Source organism: Arachis hypogaea, chromosome 2, assembly GCF_003086295.3.
Source record: "Arachis hypogaea cultivar Tifrunner chromosome 2, arahy.Tifrunner.gnm2.J5K5, whole genome shotgun sequence".
Classification (NCBI taxonomy): Eukaryota; Viridiplantae; Streptophyta; class Magnoliopsida; order Fabales; family Fabaceae; genus Arachis; species Arachis hypogaea.
In genome coordinates this window covers 21,816,177-21,838,396 of record NC_092037.1, presented here as the reverse complement: position 1 = coordinate 21,838,396, position 22,220 = coordinate 21,816,177, and the positions used below count along the sequence as shown (strand labels likewise).

At 38.7% G+C, this 22,220-nt stretch overlaps 1 non-coding gene across 1 annotated transcript; it reads right to left on the bottom strand.

Annotated features, from left to right (window-relative positions):
* Positions 1 to 5,729: 5,729 nt before the first annotated feature.
* LOC112767176 (small nucleolar RNA R71) lies at positions 5,730 to 5,837 on the bottom strand. Its single transcript, XR_003184761.1, has one exon. It is a non-coding gene; the product is annotated as a small nucleolar RNA R71 (small nucleolar RNA).
* Between the last annotated feature and the right edge of the window lie 16,383 nt (positions 5,838 to 22,220).

Here is a 22,220-nt window from a genome sequence, read left to right as displayed (position 1 = left end):
TTACATCCGAGGGCACTAATCTTCTCATCTTCTCCCATGGAGTCATTTCTTTTAACCAATTGGAAGAAGAAGAAGAAATTCAATAATCAAGTGTCAAGCTAATGACATTAAAGAAGCATTTGTTGGGAGGCAACCCAACCATAAGTATCACATAGTATTTTCTTCTTTTCAATTTTCTTTTTGTTATTTTAGTTTGATTTCATATTATTTTATTTTCTATTATTTTTCATAGTTTTCTTAGTTTTCTAACATTTATGATCATATATAGCACTTAGAACAGAAATAAGAACGCATAGGGGAGAAATAGAACACCCTGGAGGGTGCCCCGTACTGGCGTTCAATGCCAGAAGGGAGAAGAAAGCTTAGGCATTCAACACCCATGAAGGAAGCAGTACTGGCGTTCAACGCCAAGAGGGGACTAAGTTTTCTTTTCTTGGGGGCAAGCAAACTTTTTAAGTTTGGTATTGCAGAGCGAGCTCTAGGTGTATATTATCATTAAACGTACCAAGAGGAGGTGAATCATCTTCACAGAAGAACACAGCCTGAGCAACCATCAGCACTGAGGTGGTTGAGTTTCATCCGCCATTTTCTTTCTGTTTTTCAATATTTTATTCTATTTTCTATTTTCTATTCTATCCTTTGCATGATCTTTTTCAAAATTTTCAAAAATTTTCATGGTTAAAGATGTCTCATGAATTGCCCACTAAGCTTAAAAAGAAAATTTTTGAAAAAGAAATAGTAAAATGCATAAGATTTCGAGTTATATCATGGGTTATTCCAATTACTTAAGATGTGGTAGCCCTATCTTTATTTTCTGAATGTATGAGTTAACTGTGGATAATTGATATTGAAGTTGAGCATATTGGCTTTTGAAGAACAATGAATTTAGAGAAGTATTATTGATTCTCTAAAAAATAAAAAATATTGATTCTTGAAGCAAGAAAAAGCATCTAAAAGAAAAAAAAGAAAAAGTTTTATAAAAGAAAAAAGAAAACAAATAAAAAGCACAAAAGAAAAAGACAAGAGCAAGGATCCACGGCTTTGAGCATCAATGGTTAGGAGGGTCAAAAATTAGCCAGAAAAGCTCAAATGAGCTACTATCCCTAACTAAATTCTTGTGGTGTGAAGGTGTCAAGTAAAAAGCTTGAGATTGAGCAGTTAAAGTTGTGATCCAAAGCTAAAGAGTACGCTTAAGAACTCTAGACACCACTGTCTGGGATTTTAAGCAAAGCTAAATTCGAATCTAAAGGGTTCCCCTAGTTAAGTGCCTGTGGCGATTATGTATCCTGTGGTAATACTTCAAAACAAAACGCTTAGAGTCACGGCTAGGCTCAAAGGTGCACAGCACCAAAAAGAAGCTATATTCAAGAATCAAGAAAAGCTAAAAGAAGAGAATCAATAATATCATCCGGATTCTAATTCCAAGGGATGTCAATATTTCTGAGCTTCAAGGGAAAGTGAGATGCCAAAACTGTTCAGAAGAAAAGAGCTAATAGTCCCATTCAGTATTTTGAACTAAGCTTCATTGAAAACTCTGAGACCTATTGTATTTTTCTCTTCCATTTGTCCTTTCTTGTTTTTGGTTACTTGAGGACAAGCAATAGTTTGGTGTTCTGATGACGGGATTTCTTATACCATTTTTCACAGTATTTTTAGTGTGTTTTTAGTTATATTTATTAAGTTCTTGAATGTTTTAATTCAAAATTCACATTTTAGATGCTACTTTGAGTTTTTGTACTTTTCTTATAATTTTAGGTGATTTTTGGGTAAAATTGGTGAAATCTGGCAAAAGCTGATTCAGAGGCAAAGAAAGGATAGCAGATGTTGTCAATCCTAACCTCCGTGCATTCCAACAAGCATATCTTAAGCTACAAAGGTCCAACTGACGCGCTCTCAATGGCGTTGAAAATATAACTTTCAGAGATTTTGATGAGCGGATAATTTGTACGCTTTTTGGCATTGTTTTTAGTATGTTTTTAGTAGTTTGAGTTGAGTTTTTAGTACATTTTTATTAGTTTTTAGTTAAAATTCACTTTTCTGGACTTTACTATGAGTTTGTGTGTTTTTCTGTGATTTCAGGTATTTTCTGGCTGAAATTGAGGGACCTGAGCAAAAATCTGATTCAGAGACTGAAAAGGACTGCAGATGCTGTTGGATTCTGACCTCCCTGCACTCGAAGTGGATTTTCTGGAGATACAGAAGCCCAATTGGCGCGCTCTCAACGGCGTTGGAAAGTAGACATTCTGGGCTTTCCAGCAATATATAATAGTCCATACTTTGCCCAAGATTTGATGGCCCAAACTGGCGTTCAAAGTCACCTACAGAATTTCCAGCGTTAAACGCCGGAACTGGCACCAAAATGGGAGTTAAACGCCCAAACTGGCACAAAAGCTGGCGTTTAACTCCAAGAAAAGTCTCTACACGAAAATGCATCAATGTTCAGCCCAAGCACACACCAAGTGGGCCCGGAAGTAGATTTTTATGTCATTTACTCATTTCTGTAAACCCTAGGCTACTAGTTCCTTATAAATAAGACCTTTTGCTATTGTATTTTTCATCTTTGGACATCTAGTTCTTAGATCAGATCTTGGTCCTTCTGGTTCCCTCTCTGGGGCCGAAACCAATGATCACTTTTGTTCTTATGTATTTTCAACGGTGGAGTTTCTACACACCATAGATTAAGGTGTGGAGCTCTGCTGTACCTCGAGTATTAATGCAATTACTATTGTTCTTCCATTCAATTCCGCTTGTTCTTTATCCAAGATATCACTTGTTCTTCAACATGATGAATGTGATGATCCGTGACACTCATCATCATTCTCACCCATGAACAAGGTGACTGACAACCACTCTTGTTCTACAAGCATAAGAGGCTCTAGTGAATATCTCTTGGATTCTTTAACCGGAATCTTCGTGGTATAGGCGAGAACTGATGGCAGCATTCAAGAGAATCCGGAAGGTCTAACCTTGTCTGTGGTATTCTGAGTAGGATTCAATGATTGAATGACTGTGACGTGCTTCAAACTCCTGAGGGCGGGGCGTTAGTGACAGACGCAAAAGAATCACTGGATTCTATTCCGGCCTGATTGAGAACCGACAGATGAATTCCGCTATGCTGTGACAGAGCATATGCAATCGCTTTCACTGAGAGGATGGGAGGTAGCCATTGACAATGGTGAAACCCTACACAAGCTTGCCATGGAAAGGAATAAGAAGGATTGGATGAAGATAGTAGGAAAGCAGAGAGACGGAAGGGAAGGCATCTTCATGCGCTTATCTGAAGTTCCTACCAATGAATTACATAAGTATCTCTATCTTTACCTTTTTGTTATTTTCGTTCGTCACCATTACCATTTGAGTTTGCCTGACTAAGATTTACAAGATGACCATAGCTTGCTTCAATACTAACAATCTCCGTGGGATCGACCCTTACTCGCGTAAGGTTTATTACTTGGACGACCCAGTGCACTTGCTGGTTAGTTGTGCGAAGTTGTGTAATGCCATGGTACTGAGCTACCAAGTTTTTGGGGCTCATGACCGGGGATTATGAGAGTTGTGAAAAAGTATTGTTCACAATTTCGCGCACCAAGTTTTTGGCGCCGTTGCCGGGGATTGTTCAAGTTTTGAGCAAGCTTTTGGTAACATCAGTGCCAAGATCCGGCAACAACACCAAATTTTTGGCGTTATTGCCGGGGATTGTTCTAGTTTGGACAACTGACGGTTCATCTTGTTGCTTAGATTAGGTATTTTTTTTTCTTCAGAGTTCTTAAGAATGAATTCTAGTGTTTCAAGGTGATATTCTTATCATCACCAAAGCTGATTGATCTTCATCAATTTAGCTCTTGAATGCAATGTTCTGCTGAAGCTTGGCTGGCCATGTCTAATTTCTTTAGACTAAAGCTTTAGACTAACATTGCATGATTCCTGGAATTCTCATTAAGAATTTTGATACCTTTTTCCACTTAATTTTCGAAAAACACAAAAAAAAAAATTACAAAATCATAAAATCCAAAAATTTCTTGTTTGAGTCTAGTGTCTCATCTTAAGTTTGGTGTCAATTGCATGCATTCATTCATGTGTGTTAAGGATCTTCAAGTAATTCTTGATGATTTTCGTGCTCTGATCTTTAAATTCTTTTGACTTGAGTGTTTATGTGTCTCATATAGTGTCAGTAGTATACAAACTGCTAAGTTTGGTGTTTTATGCATTGTTATTTGATTCTTGTTGCATTTTGATTTTTCCTTATTATTAAAAATCCAAAAATATTTTTAATTTGTGTCTTCTCAAGTCAATAATACAGAGAATTGAAGATTCAGAACATACAGCAGAGAAATTGCACAGAAAAAGCTGGGCGTTCAAAACGCCCAGTGAAGAAGGACAGACTGGCGTTTAAACACCAGCCAGGGTGCCTGGTTGGGCGTTTAACGCCCAAAAAGGTAGTGCATTGGGCGTTAAACGCCAGAATGTGCACCATTCTGGGCGTTTAACGCCAGGATGGCACAAGGGGGAGGATTTTGTTTTCAAATCAATTTTTTTTCAAGTTTTCAAAGTTTTTCAAAATCAAATCTTTTTCAAATCATATCTTTTCAATCAAATGTTTTCAAAATCAATTTCTTTCCTCTTTCAAAGATACTTACTAACAATTAATGATTTGATTGAACATTTTAAGTATGTTGCCTTTTCTGTTGAGAAAGGTTTAATGTTTGAATCATATCTTTTCTTGTTAGGCAAGTCATTAATTTTTAAAATCAAATCTTTTTAAAATTGTTTTCAAATCATATCTTTTCAATCATATCTTTTTAAAACTATAACTTTTCCATCAATTCTTTTTAATCACATCTTTTTCAAAATAGTTTTCAATCAAATCTTTTTGATTTCTAATTTCAAAATCTTTTTCAAAAATCACTTGATTTCTTTTCCACTTTTAATTTTCGAAAATTTAGTAATGCTTTTCAAAAATGTTTTCAAAATCTTTGACTTAATTTTCGAAAATCACCTCCCTTCTTCTTACATCCTTCTATTTATGGACTAACACTATCCCTTAATGCAAAATTCGAACTCCATCTTCTTTGATAAGTTCGAATTTTCTACTTCTGTCTTCTACTCTTCTTTTCCTCTGACACTTCAAGGAATCTCTATACTGTGACATAGAGGATTCCACATTTTCTTGTTCTCTTCTCTTTCATATGAGCAGGAACAAAGACAAAGGCATTCTTGTTGAAGCTGACCCTGAACCTGAAAGGACCTTAAAGCGAAAGCTAAGAGAAGCTAAGGCACAACTCTCTGTAGAGGACCTAACCGAATTCTTCAAAGAAGAAGAAGACAAGACAGCCGAAAACAACAACAATGCCAACAATGCAAGGAAGGTGCTGGGTGACTTTACTGCACCTACTCCCGACTTCTCTGGGAGAAGCATCTCTATCCCTGCCATTGGAGCAAACAACTTTGAGCTTAAGCCTCAATTAGTTTCTCTAATGCAACAGAATTGCAAGTTTCATAGACTTCCATTGGAAGATCCTCATCAGTTTTTAGCTGAGTTCTTGCAAATCTGTGACACAGTCAAGACTAATGGGGTTGACCCTGAGGTCTACAGACTGATGCTATTCCCTTTTGCTGTAAGAGACAGAGCTAGAATATGGTTGGACTATCAACCTAAAGAAAGCCTGGACTCTTGGGAAAAGCTAGTCAATGCCTTCTTGGCAAAGTTCTTTCCACCTCAAAAATTGAGTAAGCTTAGAGTGGAAGTCCAAACCTTCAGACAGAAGGATGGAGAATCCCTCTATGAAGCTTGGGAAAGATACAAACAATTAATCAGAAAATGTCCTTCAGACATGCTTTCTGAATGGAGCATCATAGGAATTTTCTATGATGGTCTCTCTGAACTGTCCTAGATGTCCTTGGATAGCTCTGCTGGAGGCTCTCTTCATCTGAAGAAGACGCCTACTGAAGCTCAAGAGCTAATTGAAATGGTTGCAAATAACCAATTCATGTACACTTCTGAAAGAAGTCCTGTGAACAATGGGACTAGTCAGAAGAAAGGAGTTCTTGAGATTGACACTCTGAATGCCATTTTGGCTCAGAACAAAATATTGACTCAACAAGTCAATATGATTTCTCAAGGTCTGTCTGGAATGCAAAATGCACCAAGCAGTACTAAGGAAGCTTCATCTGAGGAAGAAGCTTATGATCCTGAGAACCCTTCAATGGAAGAGGTGAATTACATGGGAGAACCCTATGGAAACACCTATAATCCTTCATGGAGGAATCATCCAAATCTTTCATGGAAGGATCAACAGAGACCTCAACAAGGTTTCAATAACAATAATGGTGGAAGAAACAGGTTTAGCAATAGCAAGCCTTTTCCATCATCTTCTCAGCAACAGACAGAGAGTTCTAAGCAGAATACCTCTGACTTAGCAACCATGGTCTCTGATCTAATCAAAACCACTCAAAGTTTCATGACTGAAACTAGGTCCTCCATTAGGAATTTGGAAGGACAAGTGGGACAGCTGAGCAAGAAAATTACTGAACTCCCTCCTAGTAATCTCCCAAGCAATACAGAAGAAAATCCAAAAGGAGAGTGCAAGGCCATCAACTTGGCCGAATCCTGGGAGGAAGAAGAGGCAGTGAACGCCACTGAGGAAGACCTCACTGGACGTCCACTGGCCTCCAATGAGTTCCCCAATGAGGAACCATGGGAATCTGAGGCTCAAAATGAGACCATAGAGATTCCATTGGACTTACTTCTGCCATTCATGAGCTCTGATGAGTATTCCTCCTCTGAAGAGGATGAGTATGTCACTGAGAAGCAAGTTGCTAAATACCTTGGAGCAATCATGAAGCTAAATGACAAGTTATTTGGAAATGAGACTTGGGAGGATGAACCCCTTTGCTCACCAAAGAACTGGATGACTTGTCTAGGCAAAAACTGCCTCAAAAGAAGCAAGATCCTGGGAAGTTTTCTATACCTTGTACCATAGGCACCATGACCTTCAAGAAGGCCTTGTGTGACTTAGGGTCAAGTGTAAACCTCATGCCCCTCTCTGTAATGGAGAAATTAGGGATCTTTGAGGTGCAAGCTGCAAAAATCTCACTAGAGATGGCAGACAACTCAAGAAAACAAGCCCATGGACTTGTAGAGGATGTTCTGGTTAAAGTTGAAGACCATTACATCCCTACTGATTTCATAGTCCTAGAGACTGGGAAGTGCATGGATGAATCCATCATCCTTGGCAGACCCTTCCTAGCCACTGCAAAGGCTGTGATTGATGTTGATAGAGGAAAGTTGATCATTCAAGTGAATGAAGAGTCCTTGGTGTTTAAGGCCCAAGGATATCCCTCTGTCATCATGGAGAGGAAGCATGAAGAGCTTCTCTCAAAACAGAGCCAAACAGAGCCCCCACAGTCAAACGCTAAGTTTGGTGTTGGGAGGCCACAACCAAACTCTAAGTTTGGTGTTGAACCCCCACATTCAAACTCTAAGTTTGGTGTTGGGAGGTTCCAACATAGCTCTGAGCATTTCTGAGGCTCCATGAGAGTCCTCTGTCAAGCTAATAACATTAAAGAAGCGCTTGTTGGGAGGCAACCCAATGTTTTATAATTAACTATTTTCTTTTGTTATTTTATATTTTTGTAGGTTGATGATCATAAGAAGTCACAAAATCCATGAAAAAAGCAAAAACAGAATGAAAAACAGGAAGAAAAATAGCACACCCTGGAGGAAGAACTCACTGGCGTTTAAACGCCAGTGAGGCTAGCAGTTGGGCGTTTAACGCCCAGTCTGGCACCATTCTGGGCGTTTAACGCCAGAAAGGGGCACCAGACTGGCGTTAAACGCCAGGAAAGGGCAAGAACCTGGCGTTAAACGCCAGAAATGGGCACCAGCCCGGCGTTTAACGCCAGAATTGGCTCAAAACGTGTTTTTGAATGCCATTTGGTGCAGGGATGACTTTTCCTTGACACCTAAGGATCTGTGGACCCCACAGGATCCCCACCAACCCCACCACCCTCTCTCTTCTTCACCCATTCACCAATCACCTCAACACCTCTTCCCCAAAAACCCCTCACCTATCAAATCCCATCTTTCTCTTCACCACCCACATCCATCCTTCAATTTCTCACACCCTAAACACTACTTCTCCCCCTTTTGGCCGAACCACAAGCCATCTCCCTCTCCTCCATTTCTTCTTCTTCTACTCTCTTCTTTCTTCTTTTGCTCGAGGACGAGCAAACCTTTTAAGTTTGGTGTGGTAAAAGCGTTGCTTTTCGTTTTTCCATAACCATTTATGGCATCCAAGGCCGGAGAAACCTCTAGAAAGAGGAAAGGGAAGGCAAAAGCTTTCACCTCCGAGTCATGGGAGATAGAGAGATTCATCTCAAGGGTGCATCAAGACCACTTCAATGAAGTTGTGGCCATGAAGAAGGGTCAACTTTGATCAAAGGTTGGACCAAGTCCTCATAGACATTTGTGAAGAGGGCGTTCAATAAAAGAGAGATTCAAGAGGGAAGCCGGTTCAACTGAGAAGGCATGACCTCAAGCCCATCACTAAGAAAAGGATGGAGCAACAAGAGATCCCACTCATCATGAAATTAGAGAAGATCAAAGAATCATGAGAGAGGAGCAACAAAGACAAGGAAGAGACATTGAGGAGCTCAAACACTCCATAGGATCTTCAAGAGGAAGAAAGAGCCGCCATCACTGAGGTGGACCCGTTCTTTAATCTCCTTGTTCTTTATTTTCTTGTTTTTCGAAATTTTCATGCTTATGTTTATCCATGTTTGTGTCTTATGGTCATTAGTGTCTTAGTGTCTATGCCTTAAAGTTATGAATGTCCTATGAATCCATCACCTTTCTTAAAAGAAAACTGTTTTTATTACAAAAGAACAAGAAGTACAGGATTTCAAATTCATCTTTAAAACTAGCTTAATTAGTTTGATGTGGTGACAATACTTTTTGTTTTCTGAATGTATGCTTGAACAGTGCATATGTCTTTTGAATTTGTTGTTCATGAATGTTAAAATTGTTGGCTCTTGAAAGAATGATGAAAAAGGAGACATGTTACTGAGGATCTGAAAAATCATCAAAATGATTCTTGAAGCAAGAAAAAGCATTTCTATTCAAAAAAAAATCGAAAAAAAAATCAAAAAAAAAGAGAAAAACGAAAAAAAAAGAGAGAAGGAAATAAAGTTGTGATCCAAGGCAATAGGAGTGTGCTTAAGAACCCTGGACACCTCTAATTGGGTACTTTAGCAAAGCTGAGTCACAATCTGAAAAGGTTCACCCAATTATGTGTCTGTGGCATGTATGTATCCGATGGTAATACTGGAAGACAGAGTGCTTTGGGCCACAGCCAAGACTCAATAAGTAGCTATGTTCAAGAATCATCATACTTAACTAGGAGAATCAATGACACTATCTAGATTCTGAGTTCCTAAAGAAGCCAATCATTCTGAATTTCAAAGGATAAAGTGAGATGCCAAAACTGTTCGGAGGCAAAAAGCTACTAGTCCCGCTCATCTAATTTGGAGCTAAGTTTCATTGATAATTTGGAGTCTATAGTATATTCTCTTCTTTTTATCTTGTTTGATTTTCAGTTGCTTGGAGACAAGCAACAATTTAAGTTTGGTGTTGTGATGAGCGGATAATTTGTACGCTTTTTGGCATTGTTTTTAGTATGTTTTTAGTAGTTTGAGTTGAGTTTTTAGTACATTTTTATTAGTTTTTAGTTAAAATTCACTTTTCTGGACTTTACTATGAGTTTGTGTGTTTTTCTGTGATTTCAGGTATTTTCTGGCTGAAATTGAGGGACCTGAGCAAAAATCTGATTCAGAGACTGAAAAGGACTGCAGATGCTGTTGGATTCTGACCTCCCTGCACTCGAAGTGGATTTTCTGGAGATACAGAAGCCCAATTGGCGCGCTCTCAACGGCGTTGGAAAGTAGACATCCTGGGCTTTCCAGCAATATATAATAGTCCATACTTTGCCCAAGATTTGATGGCCCAAACCGGCGTTCAAAGTCACCTACAGAATTTCCAGCGTTAAACGCCGGAACTGGCACCAAAATGGGAGTTAAACGCCCAAACTGGCACAAAAGCTGGCGTTTAACTCCAAGAAAAGTCTCTACACGAAAATGCATCAATGTTCAGCCCAAGCACACACCAAGTGGGCCCGGAAGTAGATTTTTATGTCATTTACTCATTTCTGTAAACCCTAGGCTACTAGTTCCTTATAAATAAGACCTTTTGCTATTGTATTTTTCATCTTTGGACATCTAGTTCTTAGATCAGATCTTGGTCCTTCTGGTTCCCTCTCTGGGGCCGAAACCAATGATCACTTTTGTTCTTATGTATTTTCAACGGTGGAGTTTCTACACACCATAGATTAAGGTGTGGAGCTCTGCTGTACCTCGAGTATTAATGCAATTACTATTGTTCTTCCATTCAATTCCGCTTGTTCTTTATCCAAGATATCACTTGTTCTTCAACTTGATGAATGTGATGATCCGTGACACTCATCATCATTCTCACCCATGAACAAGGTGACTGACAACCACTCTTGTTCTACAAGCATAAGAGGCTCTAGTGAATATCTCTTGGATTCTTTAACCGGAATCTTCGTGGTATAGGCGAGAACTGATGGCAGCATTCAAGAGAATCCGGAAGGTCTAACCTTGTCTGTGGTATTCTGAGTAGGATTCAATGATTGAATGACTATGACGTGCTTCAAACTCCTGAGGGCGGGGCGTTAGTGACAGACGCAAAAGAATCACTGGATTCTATTCCGGCCTGATTGAGAACCGACAGATGAATTCCGCTATGCTGTGACAGAGCATATGCAATCGCTTTCACTGAGAGGATGGGAGGTAGCCATTGACAACGGTGAAACCCTACACAAGCTTGCCATGGAAAGGAATAAGAAGGATTGGATGAAGACAGTAGGAAAGCAGAGAGACGGAAGGGAAGGCATCTTCATGCGCTTATCTGAAGTTCCTACCAATGAATTACATAAGTATCTCTATCTTTACCTTTTTGTTATTTTCGTTCATCACCATTACCATTTGAGTTTGCCTGACTAAGATTTACAAGATGACCATAGCTTGCTTCAATACTAACAATCTCCGTGGGATCGACCCTTACTCGCGTAAGGTTTATTACTTGGACGACCCAGTGCACTTGCTGGTTAGTTGTGCGAAGTTGTGTAATGCCATGGTACTGAGCTACCAAGTTTTTGGGGCTCATGACCGGGGATTATGAGAGTTGTGAAAAAGTATTGTTCACAATTTCGCGCACCAGATTTCTAGCAATATATAATAGTTTATACTTTTTTTTTGGAAAGGACTTCCTAAAACGGGCATTGAACATCCAACTTACTCCCTTTCTAGCGTTCAACACCCAAGAAAGACCAACCCCCAAGTTGAACGCCCAAAACTGGCGTTCAACGCCACCAAGGGAGCACAAGGCCGCGTGGACACCCCCTAGTGGGGGTTCAATGTCCACTCATCTAGGTTGGACGCCAAGCTCAGCCGAAACACTCACTAAGTAGGTCCCAAGGTGGATTTTAGCACTTCTTAGTTTATTTTATTTTTCTTTTGTAATTTTTAATTAAAAACAATATCTTTTAGGTTTAGTCTTTGAGTTTTTTTTATAAATAAGGGACTTCTTTCCTTCTGGGGATTATGCCTCCTAGGAGGGGGAGAAGGACAGACACATTACTTTGCACCTTCTTCTTTGTTTTCTTTGTAAAGCATGAGTAACTAAACCTCCTAAGTTAAGGATAGGAGCTCTGCTCATTCCCATGGATTAATATAATTACTTTTCTATTTTAATATATGTTTGATTCTACTCTATGATGCATTGTCGTTCTTCATCCTTATGAATCTGGGGGGGAACGGAAGTATGACCTCTTATTCTACATGAGTTCTTGCGAGTCCTTGACAGGATAGGATTGAGCTGCAGCTTAAGAATGCATCACATGTTCCAACAGAGTATCTAGACTAATTCGGATAAGTGACATAAAATCTCGTTAGTCATGGATAATTGAGGTTTCTGTGGCGCTAAGGCTAGAATTCTAAGCTTCATTCTCCGATCTGGAAGATCTGACCTTGTCTGTGGCTGATGAGCGGATATTTTATACGCTTTTTGGGGGTAATTTCATGTAGATTTTAGTATGTTTTAATTAGTTTTTAGTAGAATATTATTAGTTTTTAGGCAAAAATCATATTTCTGGACTTTACTATGAGTTTGTGTGTTTTTCTGTGATTTCAGGTATTTTCTGGCTGAAATTGAGGGAGCTGAGCAAAAATCTGAGTTAGGCTGAAAAAGGACTGCTGATGCTGTTGGATCATGACCTCCCTGCACTCGGAATGGATTTTTTGGAGCTACAGGAGTCCAATTGGCGCGCTCTCAACGGCGTTGGAAAGTAGACATTCAGGGCTTTCCAGCAATATATAATAGTCCATACTTTGCGCGAAGATAGATGACGTAACTTGGCGTTGAACGCCAAGTACATGCTGCTGTCTGGAGTTAAACGCCAGAAAAACGTCATGATCCGGAGTTGAACGCCCAAAACACGTTATAACTTGGAGTTCAACTCCAAGAAAGGCCTCAACTCGTGAATAGCTTTAGTCTCAGCCCCAGCACACACCAAGTGGGCCCCAGAAGTGGATTTCTACACCAACTATCTTAGTTTACTCATATTCTGTAAACCTAGGTTACTAGTTTTCTATTTAAACAACTTTTAGAGACTTATCTTGTACCTTATGACATTTTCAGATCTGAATTACATACTTTTTGACGGCATGAGTCTCTAAACTCCATTGTTGGGGGTGAGGAGCTCTGCAGCGTCTCGATGAATTAATACAATTACTTTTGTTTTCCATTCAAACACGCTTGTTCTTATCTAAGATGTTCATTCGCGCTTAATTATGAAGAAGGTGATGATCCATGACACTCATCACCTTCCTCAATCCATGAACGTGTGCCTGACAACCACCTCCGTTCTACATCAGATTGAATGAGTATCTCTTAGATTCCTTAATCAGAATCTTCGTGGTATAAGCCGGATTGATGGTGGCATTCATGAGAATCCGGAAAGTCTAAACCTTGTCTGTGGTATTCCGAGTAGGATTCTGGGATTGAATGGCTGTGACGAGCTTCAAACTCCTGAAGGCTGGGCGTTAGTGACAGACGCAAAAGAATCAATGGATTCTATTCCAACCTGATTGAGAACCGACAGATGATTAGCCGTGCTGTGACAGAGCATAGGAACGTTTTCACTGAGAGGATGGGAAGTAGCCATTGACAATGGTGACACCCTACATAGAGCTTGCCATGGAAGGGACCTCGCGTGTGGGAAAAGGATTTCAAGGAAAAGTTGAGATTCAGAGGACAAAGCATCTCCAAAACTCCAACATATTCTCCATTAATAAAGTAACAATTTCCTTATTCCAAATACTTTGACTTCTTATCATTAAATCCAATTAATCTTATTGGCATCCTGACTAGGATTAATAAAATAAACATAGATTGCTTCAGACCAATAATCTCCGTGGGATCGACCCTTACTCACTTAAGGTATTACTTGGACGACCCAGTGCACTTGCTGGTTAGTTGTGCGGATTACAAATTCGTGCACCAAGTTTTTGGCGCCGTTGCCGGGGATTGTTGAGTTTGAACAATTGAAGGCATATTTTATTTCTTAGATTAGGAATAATTTATTTTTATTGTCATAGAGTCATCAAATCCTGATAGGATAGTTTCTTTTCAAAAATTTCTTTTCAAAAAAATTATTATTTTTCTTTATTAATTGTTAATTTTTCGTGAGTCTAGTATCTTGTTCTAAGTTTGGTGTCAATTGCATCTTTTATATTTTTTTTCTCTAAAATTTTCGTATTAGTGTCTTTGTTCTTCCTTGATCTTTAATTTTTCTTGTTCTGTGTCTTTTCCTATTTTTCTTGTGCTTTTTCAAAACATTAGCTTTCAAAAATTTATTTTATCCATAAAAATAATACATCTTTAAAATCAACACTGAAGTTGCTGCCCAATTGGCTGGAGCTTTAGTAGTTGTTCTTCATAATTGGGTATCTTCTTTGGAATCTTTTTCAAAAATAATTTTTCTTTTATTGAATCTTGTGCCAAACTCTAAGTTTGGTGTTTTCTTGTTAAGTTTTCTTTAATTTTCAAAAATTTGTCTTGGTTTTCTAAAAATTTTAAGTTTGGTGTTCTTTCTTTTGTTCTTGGTGTTCTTGTGAATCTTCAAGGTGTTCTTGAGTCTTTCTTGTGCTTTGATCTTAAAATTTTTAAGTTTGGTGTTCCTTGGTGTTTTTCCTCCAAAAATTTTCGAAAATAAGGAGCATTGGATCTAAAAATTTTAAGTCTTGTGTCTCTTGTGTGTTTTTCTCTTTCATAAAAAAAAATTTTTCAAAATTCAAAAAAAAAATATATATTTTCTAACTTATTTTAAACTATATTTTCGAAAATTTTATATAAAAATTCAGATTTCAATTTCAAATTATTTTCAATTTCTTTTATTTTGTTTCGTTTTTATTTTATTTTATAAAAATTAATTTTTATAAAATAAATAATATCAACATACATATCATCTCTTTTATTCCATCATGGAATTAAGTGGGAATGAACAGTCCAGGAGGACTCTGGGATCATATGCTAACCCCACTACTGCTTCATATGGGAGTAGTATCTGTATACCCTCCATTGGAGTCAGTAGCTTTGAGTTGAACCCTCAGCTCATTATTGGTCATGAGGAGCCGAGCTCAAAGGCAAACATCCCAGTTGAAGACATTGTTGAGGTAGAGGACGTTGAGGAAGAGGATGTAGTACAAGAAGTGGTTGAAGAAGAAGCGGGTCAACCAAGGAATGAAGCACCAAAGGGCACTGAATATACTGGGGATGCCACTCCTATTCCATTTTCACACCTTGCTAGGAAGCCCAGAAAGCAGATGGAGCTAGACCCCAAAATGATAGAAATATTCAAAAAGGTTGAGGTAACTATTCCCCTTTTTTATGCTATTCAGCAAGTACCTAAATATGCTAAGTTTCTAAAAGATTTGTGCATGCATAAAGATAAAATAAATGAATTAGAAACTATTCCTCTAGGTAGCTCTATTTTTGCTTTAATGGGTGCTATACCGGAAAAATGTGGGGATCCGGGTCCATGCATAGTTACTTGTACTATTCAGGGTGTACAATTTTGTTATTGCATCTGTGATTTAGGTGCGTGTGTGAGTATTATGCCATTATCTGTATATGATGCTTTGAGGCTACCTCCCTTAAAAACGTTGGCAGAATATTTTGTTTTGGTAGATAAAAGCATTATCTCAGTGGCTAGAATTGCTAAGGATGTGCTAAGGATGTGCTAGTGAGCATTAAGGGGCTAACATTTCCTATTGACTTCTAAATTTTGGAGATGTCCCCTTGGTGGACGAAATTGTGATCAACAATAATGGCTCTTTGGCATGTTCACAAAAACATTAACTCAGCACTTTCTTTCCACAATCTCGTTCAACTAACCAGCAAGTGTACTGGGTCGTCCAAGTAATAAACCTTACGTGAGTAAGGGTCGATCCCACAGAGATTGTTGGTATGAAGCAAGCTATGGTCACCTTGTAAATCTCAGTTAAGTGAATTCATAGGGTCAAATGTAATTGGATTAGATAATTTAAAAGATAAATAAAATAAAAAGGGATAGAAATACTTATGTAAATCAATAGTGGGAATTTCAGATAGGTGTGTGGAGATGCTAGAATCCTTTCGAATCTCTACTTTCTTATTGCTTTCATCCAATCCTTCTTACTCCTTTCCATGGCAAGCTGTATGTAGGGCATCACCATCATCAATGGCTACTTTTAATCCTCTCGGGAAAATGGTCCTATGCGCTGTCACTGCACGGCTAATCGTCTGGAGGCATCACCCTTGTTGATAGCTACATCCCATCCTCTCAGTGAAAATGGTCCAAATGCTCTGTCACAGCACGGCTAATCATCTATCGGTTCTCAATCAGGTTGGAGTAGAATCCATTGATTCTTTTGCGTTTGTCATCACGCTCAGCCTTCAGGAGTTTGAAGCTCGTCACAGTCATTCAATACCGGAATCCTACTCGGAATACCACAGACAAGGTTAGACTTTCTGGATTCCTGGGATCCTACTCAGAATACCACAGACAAGGTTAGACTTTCCGGATCCCCATGAATGCCGCCATCTATCTAGTTTATACCACAAAGATTCTGTTGGGGAATCTATGAGATATGCGCCCGGCCTAAGGTAGAACGGAAGTGGTTGTCAGTCACGCGCGTTCATATGTGAGAATGATGATGAGTGTCACGGATCATCACATTCATCAAAGTGTTGTGCAACGTATATCTTGGAATAAGAATAAAGGATAATTGAATAGAAAGTAATAGTAATTGTATTGAAACTTGAGGTACAGCAGAGCTCCACACCCTTAATCTATGGTGTACAGAAACTCCACCGTTGAAAATACATAAGTGAAAGGTTCAGGCATGGCCGAATGGCCAGCCCCCTAAAATGTGATCAATAGCCTCTTAATATGAAAAATAAAACAAAACTGAGACCAAAGATGAAACGTGGTCAAAAGACTGAATGGTCAAAAGATGACTAATACACTAGTAAACAGTCTTATTTATACTAAATTAGCTACAAGGGTTTACATGAGTAAGTAATTGATGCATAAATCCACTTCCGGGGCCCACTTGGTGTATGTTTGGGCTGAGCTTGATCTATCCACGAGCTGAGGCTTTTCTTGGAGTTGAACGCCAAGTTATAACGTGTTTTGGGCGTTCAACTCCGGATCATGACGTGTTTCTGGCGTTTAACTCCAGACAGCAGCATGTACTTGGCGTTCAACGCCAAGTTACGTCGTCAATTTCCAAATAAAGTATAAACTATTATATATTTCTGGAAAGCTCTGGATGTCTACTTTCCAACGCCGTTGAGAGCGCGCCATTTGGAGTTCTATAGCTCCAGAAAATCCATTTCGAGTGCAGGGAGGTCAGATTCTAACAGCATCAGCAGTCCTTTTGTCAGCCTTTTTCAGAGTTTTGCTCAAGTCCCTCAATTTCAGCCAGAAATTACCTGAAATCACAGAAAAACACACAAAATCATAGTAAAGTCCAGAAATGTGAATTTAACAAAAAAATTAATGAAAACATCCCTAAAAGTAGCTTGAACTTACTAAAAACTACCTAAAAACAATGCCAAAAAGCGTATAAATTATCCGCTCATCACAACACCAAACTTAAATTGTTGCTTGTCCCCAAGCAACTGAAAATCAAATAGTATAAAAAGAAGAGAATATACTGTAAATTCCAAAATATCAATGAATATTAATTCTAATTAGATGAGCGGGACTTGTAGCTTTTTGCTTCTGAACAGTTTTGGCATCTCACTTTTTCCTTTGAAGTTTAGAATGATTGGCTTCTCTAGGAACTTAGAAGTTCAGATAGTGTTATGGACTTTCCTAGTTAAGCATGTTGATTCTTGAACATAGCTACTTATGAGTCGTGGCCGTGGCCCTAAGCCCTTTGTTTTCCAGTATTACCATCGGATACATAAATGCCACAGACACATGACTGGGTGAACCTTTTCAGATTGTGACTCAGCTTTGCTAGAGTCCCCAGTTAGAGGTGTCCAGAGCTCTTAAGCACACTCTTTTTGCTTTGGATCACGACTTTAACCACTCAGTCTCAAGCTTTTCACTTGGACCTTCATGACACAAGCACATGGTTAGGGACAGCTTGATTTAGTCACTTAGGCCTGGATTTTATTTTCTTGGGCCCTCCTATCCATTGATGCTCAAAGCCTTGGATCCTTTTTACCCTTGCCTTTTGGTTTTAAGGGCTATTGGCTTTTTCTGCTTGCTTTTTCTTTTTCTTTCTATATATTTTTTCGCCATTTTCTTTATTTTTTTTCACAAGCTTTTTACTTTTCACTGCTTTTTCTTGCTTCAAGAATCAATTTCATGATTTTTCAGATCATCAATAACATTTCTCTTTGTTCATCATTCTTTCAAGAGCCAACATTTTTAACATTCATAAACAACAAAATCAAAAATATGCACTGTTCAAGCATTCATTCAGAAAACAAAAAGTATTGTCACCACATCAATATAATTAAACTAAATTCAAGGATAAATTCGAAATTCATGTACTTCTTGTTCTTTTGAATTAAAACATTTTTCATTTAAGAAAAATGAAGGATTAATGGAATTTATTCATAGCTTTAAGACATAGTTACTAACTACTAATGATCATGAAGTAGAGACACAAAACATAGATAAACACAACATAAAAACCGAAAAGCAGAAAGAAATAAGAACAAGGAATGAATCCACCTTAGTGGCGTCTTCTTCTTGAAGGACCAACAATGTCCTTAAGCTCTTCTATGACCCTTCCTTGCCTTTGTTGCTCCTCCCTCATTGCTCTTTGATCTTCTCTTATTTCATGGAGAATGATGGAGTGCTCATGATGTTCCACCCTTAATTGCTCCATATTGTGGCTCAAATCTTCTAAGGAAGTGTTGAGTTGTTCCCAATAGTTGTTGGGAGGAAAGTGCATCCCTTGAGGCATCTTAGGGATTTCTTGATGATGAGCTTCCTCAGGCATCTCTTGAGAACTGGTGCACGAAATTGCAATCACACTATTGCAACCCGCACAACTAACCAGCAAGTGCACTGGGTCCTCCAAGTAATACCTTACGTAAGTAAGGGTCGATCCCACGGAGATTATTGGTTTGAAGCAAGCTATGTTTATTTTATTATTCTTAGTCAGGATATTAATTAAAATTATCAGTTGGAATTATTAGAAAAATAAAAGAGTGTGAAATAGTTACTTGTTGTGCAGTAATGGAGAATATGTTGGGGTTTTTGGAGATGCTTTGTCCTCTGAATCCCTGCAATATAATGCTTACTCACTTTCATAAATGCAAAGCTCCTTCCATGGCAAGCTGTATGTAGGGAATCACCATTGTCAGTGGCTACCTCCCATCCTCTCAGTGAAAACGGTCCAGATGCTCTGTCACAGCACGGCTAATCAGCTGTTGGTTCTCAATCATGTTGGAATAGGATCCATTGATCCTTTTGCGTTTGTCATCACGGCCAGCAATCGCGAGTTTGAAGCTCGTCACAGCCATTCAATCCTTGAATCCTACTCGGAATACCACAGACAAGGTTTAGACTTTCCGGATCCTCAAGAGTGGCCGCCATCAGTTCTAGCTTATACCACGAAGATTCTGATTAAGGAAGCTAAGAGATACTCATTCAATCTGATGTAGAACGGAGGTGTTTGTCAGGCACACGTTCATGGATTGAGGAAGGTGATGAGTGTCACGGATCATCACCTTCTCCATAATTAAGCGCAAATGAATATCTTAGATAGGAACACGCATGTTTGAAAGGAGAAACAGAAACAATTGCATTAATTCATTGAGACGCTGCAGAGCTCCTCACCCCCAACAATGGAGTTTAGAGACTCATGCCGTCAAAGTGTATAAAATTCAGATCTGAAAATGTCATGAGGTACAAGATAAGTCTCTAAAAGTTGTTTAAATAGTAAACTAGTAACCTAGGTTTACAGAAAATGAGTAAACTAAGATAATTGGTGCAGAAATCCACTTTTGGGGCCCACTTGGTGTGTGCTGGGGCTGAGACTAAAGCTTCTCACGTGCTTGGGCTGTTTCTGGAGTTGAACGCCAGGTTGTAACGTGTTTTGGGCGCTGAACTCCAACTTGTAACCTGTTTCTGGCGCTGGACGCCAGACAGCAGCATGAAAACTCCAGTTTACGTCGTCTATCTTCGCGCAAAGTATGAACTATTATATATTGCTAGAAAGCCCTGGATGTCTACTTCCCAACGCCGTTGAGAGCGCACCAATTGGACTCCTGTAGCTCCAGAAAATCCATTTCGAGTGCAGGGAAATCAAAATCCAACAACATCAGCAGTCCTTTTTCAGCCTAACTCAGATTTTTACTCAGCTCCCTCAATTTCAGCTAGAAATTACCTGAAATCACAGAAAAACACACAAACTCATAGTAAAGTCCAGAAATATGATTTTTGCCTAAAAACTAATAATATTCTACTAAAAACTAATTAAAACATACTAAAATCTACATGAAATTACCCCCAAAAAGCGTATAAAATATCCGCTCATCACAACACCAAACTTAAACTGTTTCTTGTCCTCAAGCAACCAGATAAATAAAATAGGATTAAAAGAAATTAAGAAGTAATAATATTTCAGAGTTTTTAAGTGGAGCTCAGATTCTTATTAGATGAGTGGGGCTTGTAGCTTTTTGTTTCTGAACAGTTTTGGCATCTCCCTTTATCCTTTGAAATTTAGAATGATTGGCATCCATAGGAACTCAGAATTCAGATAGTGTTATTGATTCTCCTAGTGTAGTATGTTGATTCTTGAACACAGTTACTTTATGAGTCTTGGCCGTGGCCCTAAGCACTTTGTTTTCCAGTATTACCACCGGATACATAAATGCCACAGACACATGACTGGGTGAACCTTTTTCAGATTGTGATTCAGCTTTGCTAAAGTCCCCAGTTAGAGGTGTCCAGAGCTCTTAAGCACACTCTTTTTGCTTTGGATCACGACTTTAACCACTCAGTCTCAAGTTATTCACTTGGACCTGCATGCCACAAGCATATGGTTAGGGACAGCTTGATTTAGCCGCTTAGGCCTGGAACTATTTCCTAGGGCCCTCCTATCCACTGATGCTCAAAGCCTTGGATCCTTTTCACCCTTGCCTTTTGGTTTTAAGGGCTGTTGGCTCTTATTCCTTTTCTTGATCCAATGATTCCTTGTAAATTTTTTTTTCACTGCTTTTTCTTGCTTCAAGAATCAAATTCATGATTTTTCAGATCATCAATAATATTTTTCATGTTCCTCATTCTTTCAGGAGCCAATATTCATAAAATTCAAGATAAAAATTATGCACTGTTCAAGCATTCATTCAGAGGACAAAAAGTATTGCCACCACATATAGTTAATTATAATTTTTATTATTAAGAACTCGAAAAAAATAAATTACTTCTTTATTCTAATTATCTACTATTTTATTCATGTCTGATGATGATGAGAAAAATAAATTATAACTTAATTGGGAATAAAACCAGAATAGATATACTAATTACTTCTACTACTACTATATATATCTCCTAAGGTAAATTTCTATAATAACACTATCACAGAGTTAAAGCTAAAATTAGAACTCAACAACCTGTGTTTTGAGAAGTAGATGTTCCTCTGATCTGTGGGGTGCTTGGTCCTTCAAGGATTAATTTCTGGCGCTTCAGCTCCCTTAAATCACGCCCTTGCTCTTCTTGTTCCTTAAGCAGTTTGCAAAGCATGCTACTTTGATTGTTCTGTTCTTCCTTTATTTGGTTCATAGCTTCTTGCAATTTGGAAATAGATGCCTCAAGATGTTTCCAATATTCGAATTGAGGAAGTTCTGGGAGGACTTCCTGTGCTCTCCTCTTGATTGGATCATCCTACAACTGTTGTCTGTCCATTGATATTCTAGTGATTGGCCTCTCAACTGAGATATACTCTGTTATTCCCATCTTCACTCCGGCATCTCTGCAGAGCATAGAAATTAAGCTTGGATAGGCCAATCTGGCATCCTTGGAATTCCTGTTTGCTATTTTGTATAGTTCACACGAGATCAGTTGATGGACTTCTACTTCTTTTCCCAACATGATGCAGTGAATCATCACTGCTCTTTTAATAGTAACTTCAGAACGGTTGCTGGTGGGCAATATAGAACGCCCAATGAAATCCAGCCAGCCTCTAGCTACTGGTTTGAGATCTTCTCTTTTGAGTTGATTTGGGATGCCAGTCGTGCTGGTGGTCCACCTGGCTTCAGGGATGCATATATCCTCTAGAATCTTGTCCAAGCCTTTATTTACCCTCATCATTCTCCTATTAAAGGAGTCTGGGTCATCTTTCAGTTGAGGAAGCTTAAAGATCTCCCTGATTTTGTCAGGATGGGTATGAACAATCTTTCCTCTGACTAAGGTCAGATGGTCATAGAGGGCAGCTCTAATTATTCTTTGCCTGTCTATCTGCCATAGATTAGCATAGAACTCCTGAACCATGTTCCTTCCCACTTTCGTTTCAGGATTAGGTAGGATTTCCCAGTTCCTGTTTCGAATTTGTTCTTGGATCTCCGAATATTCATC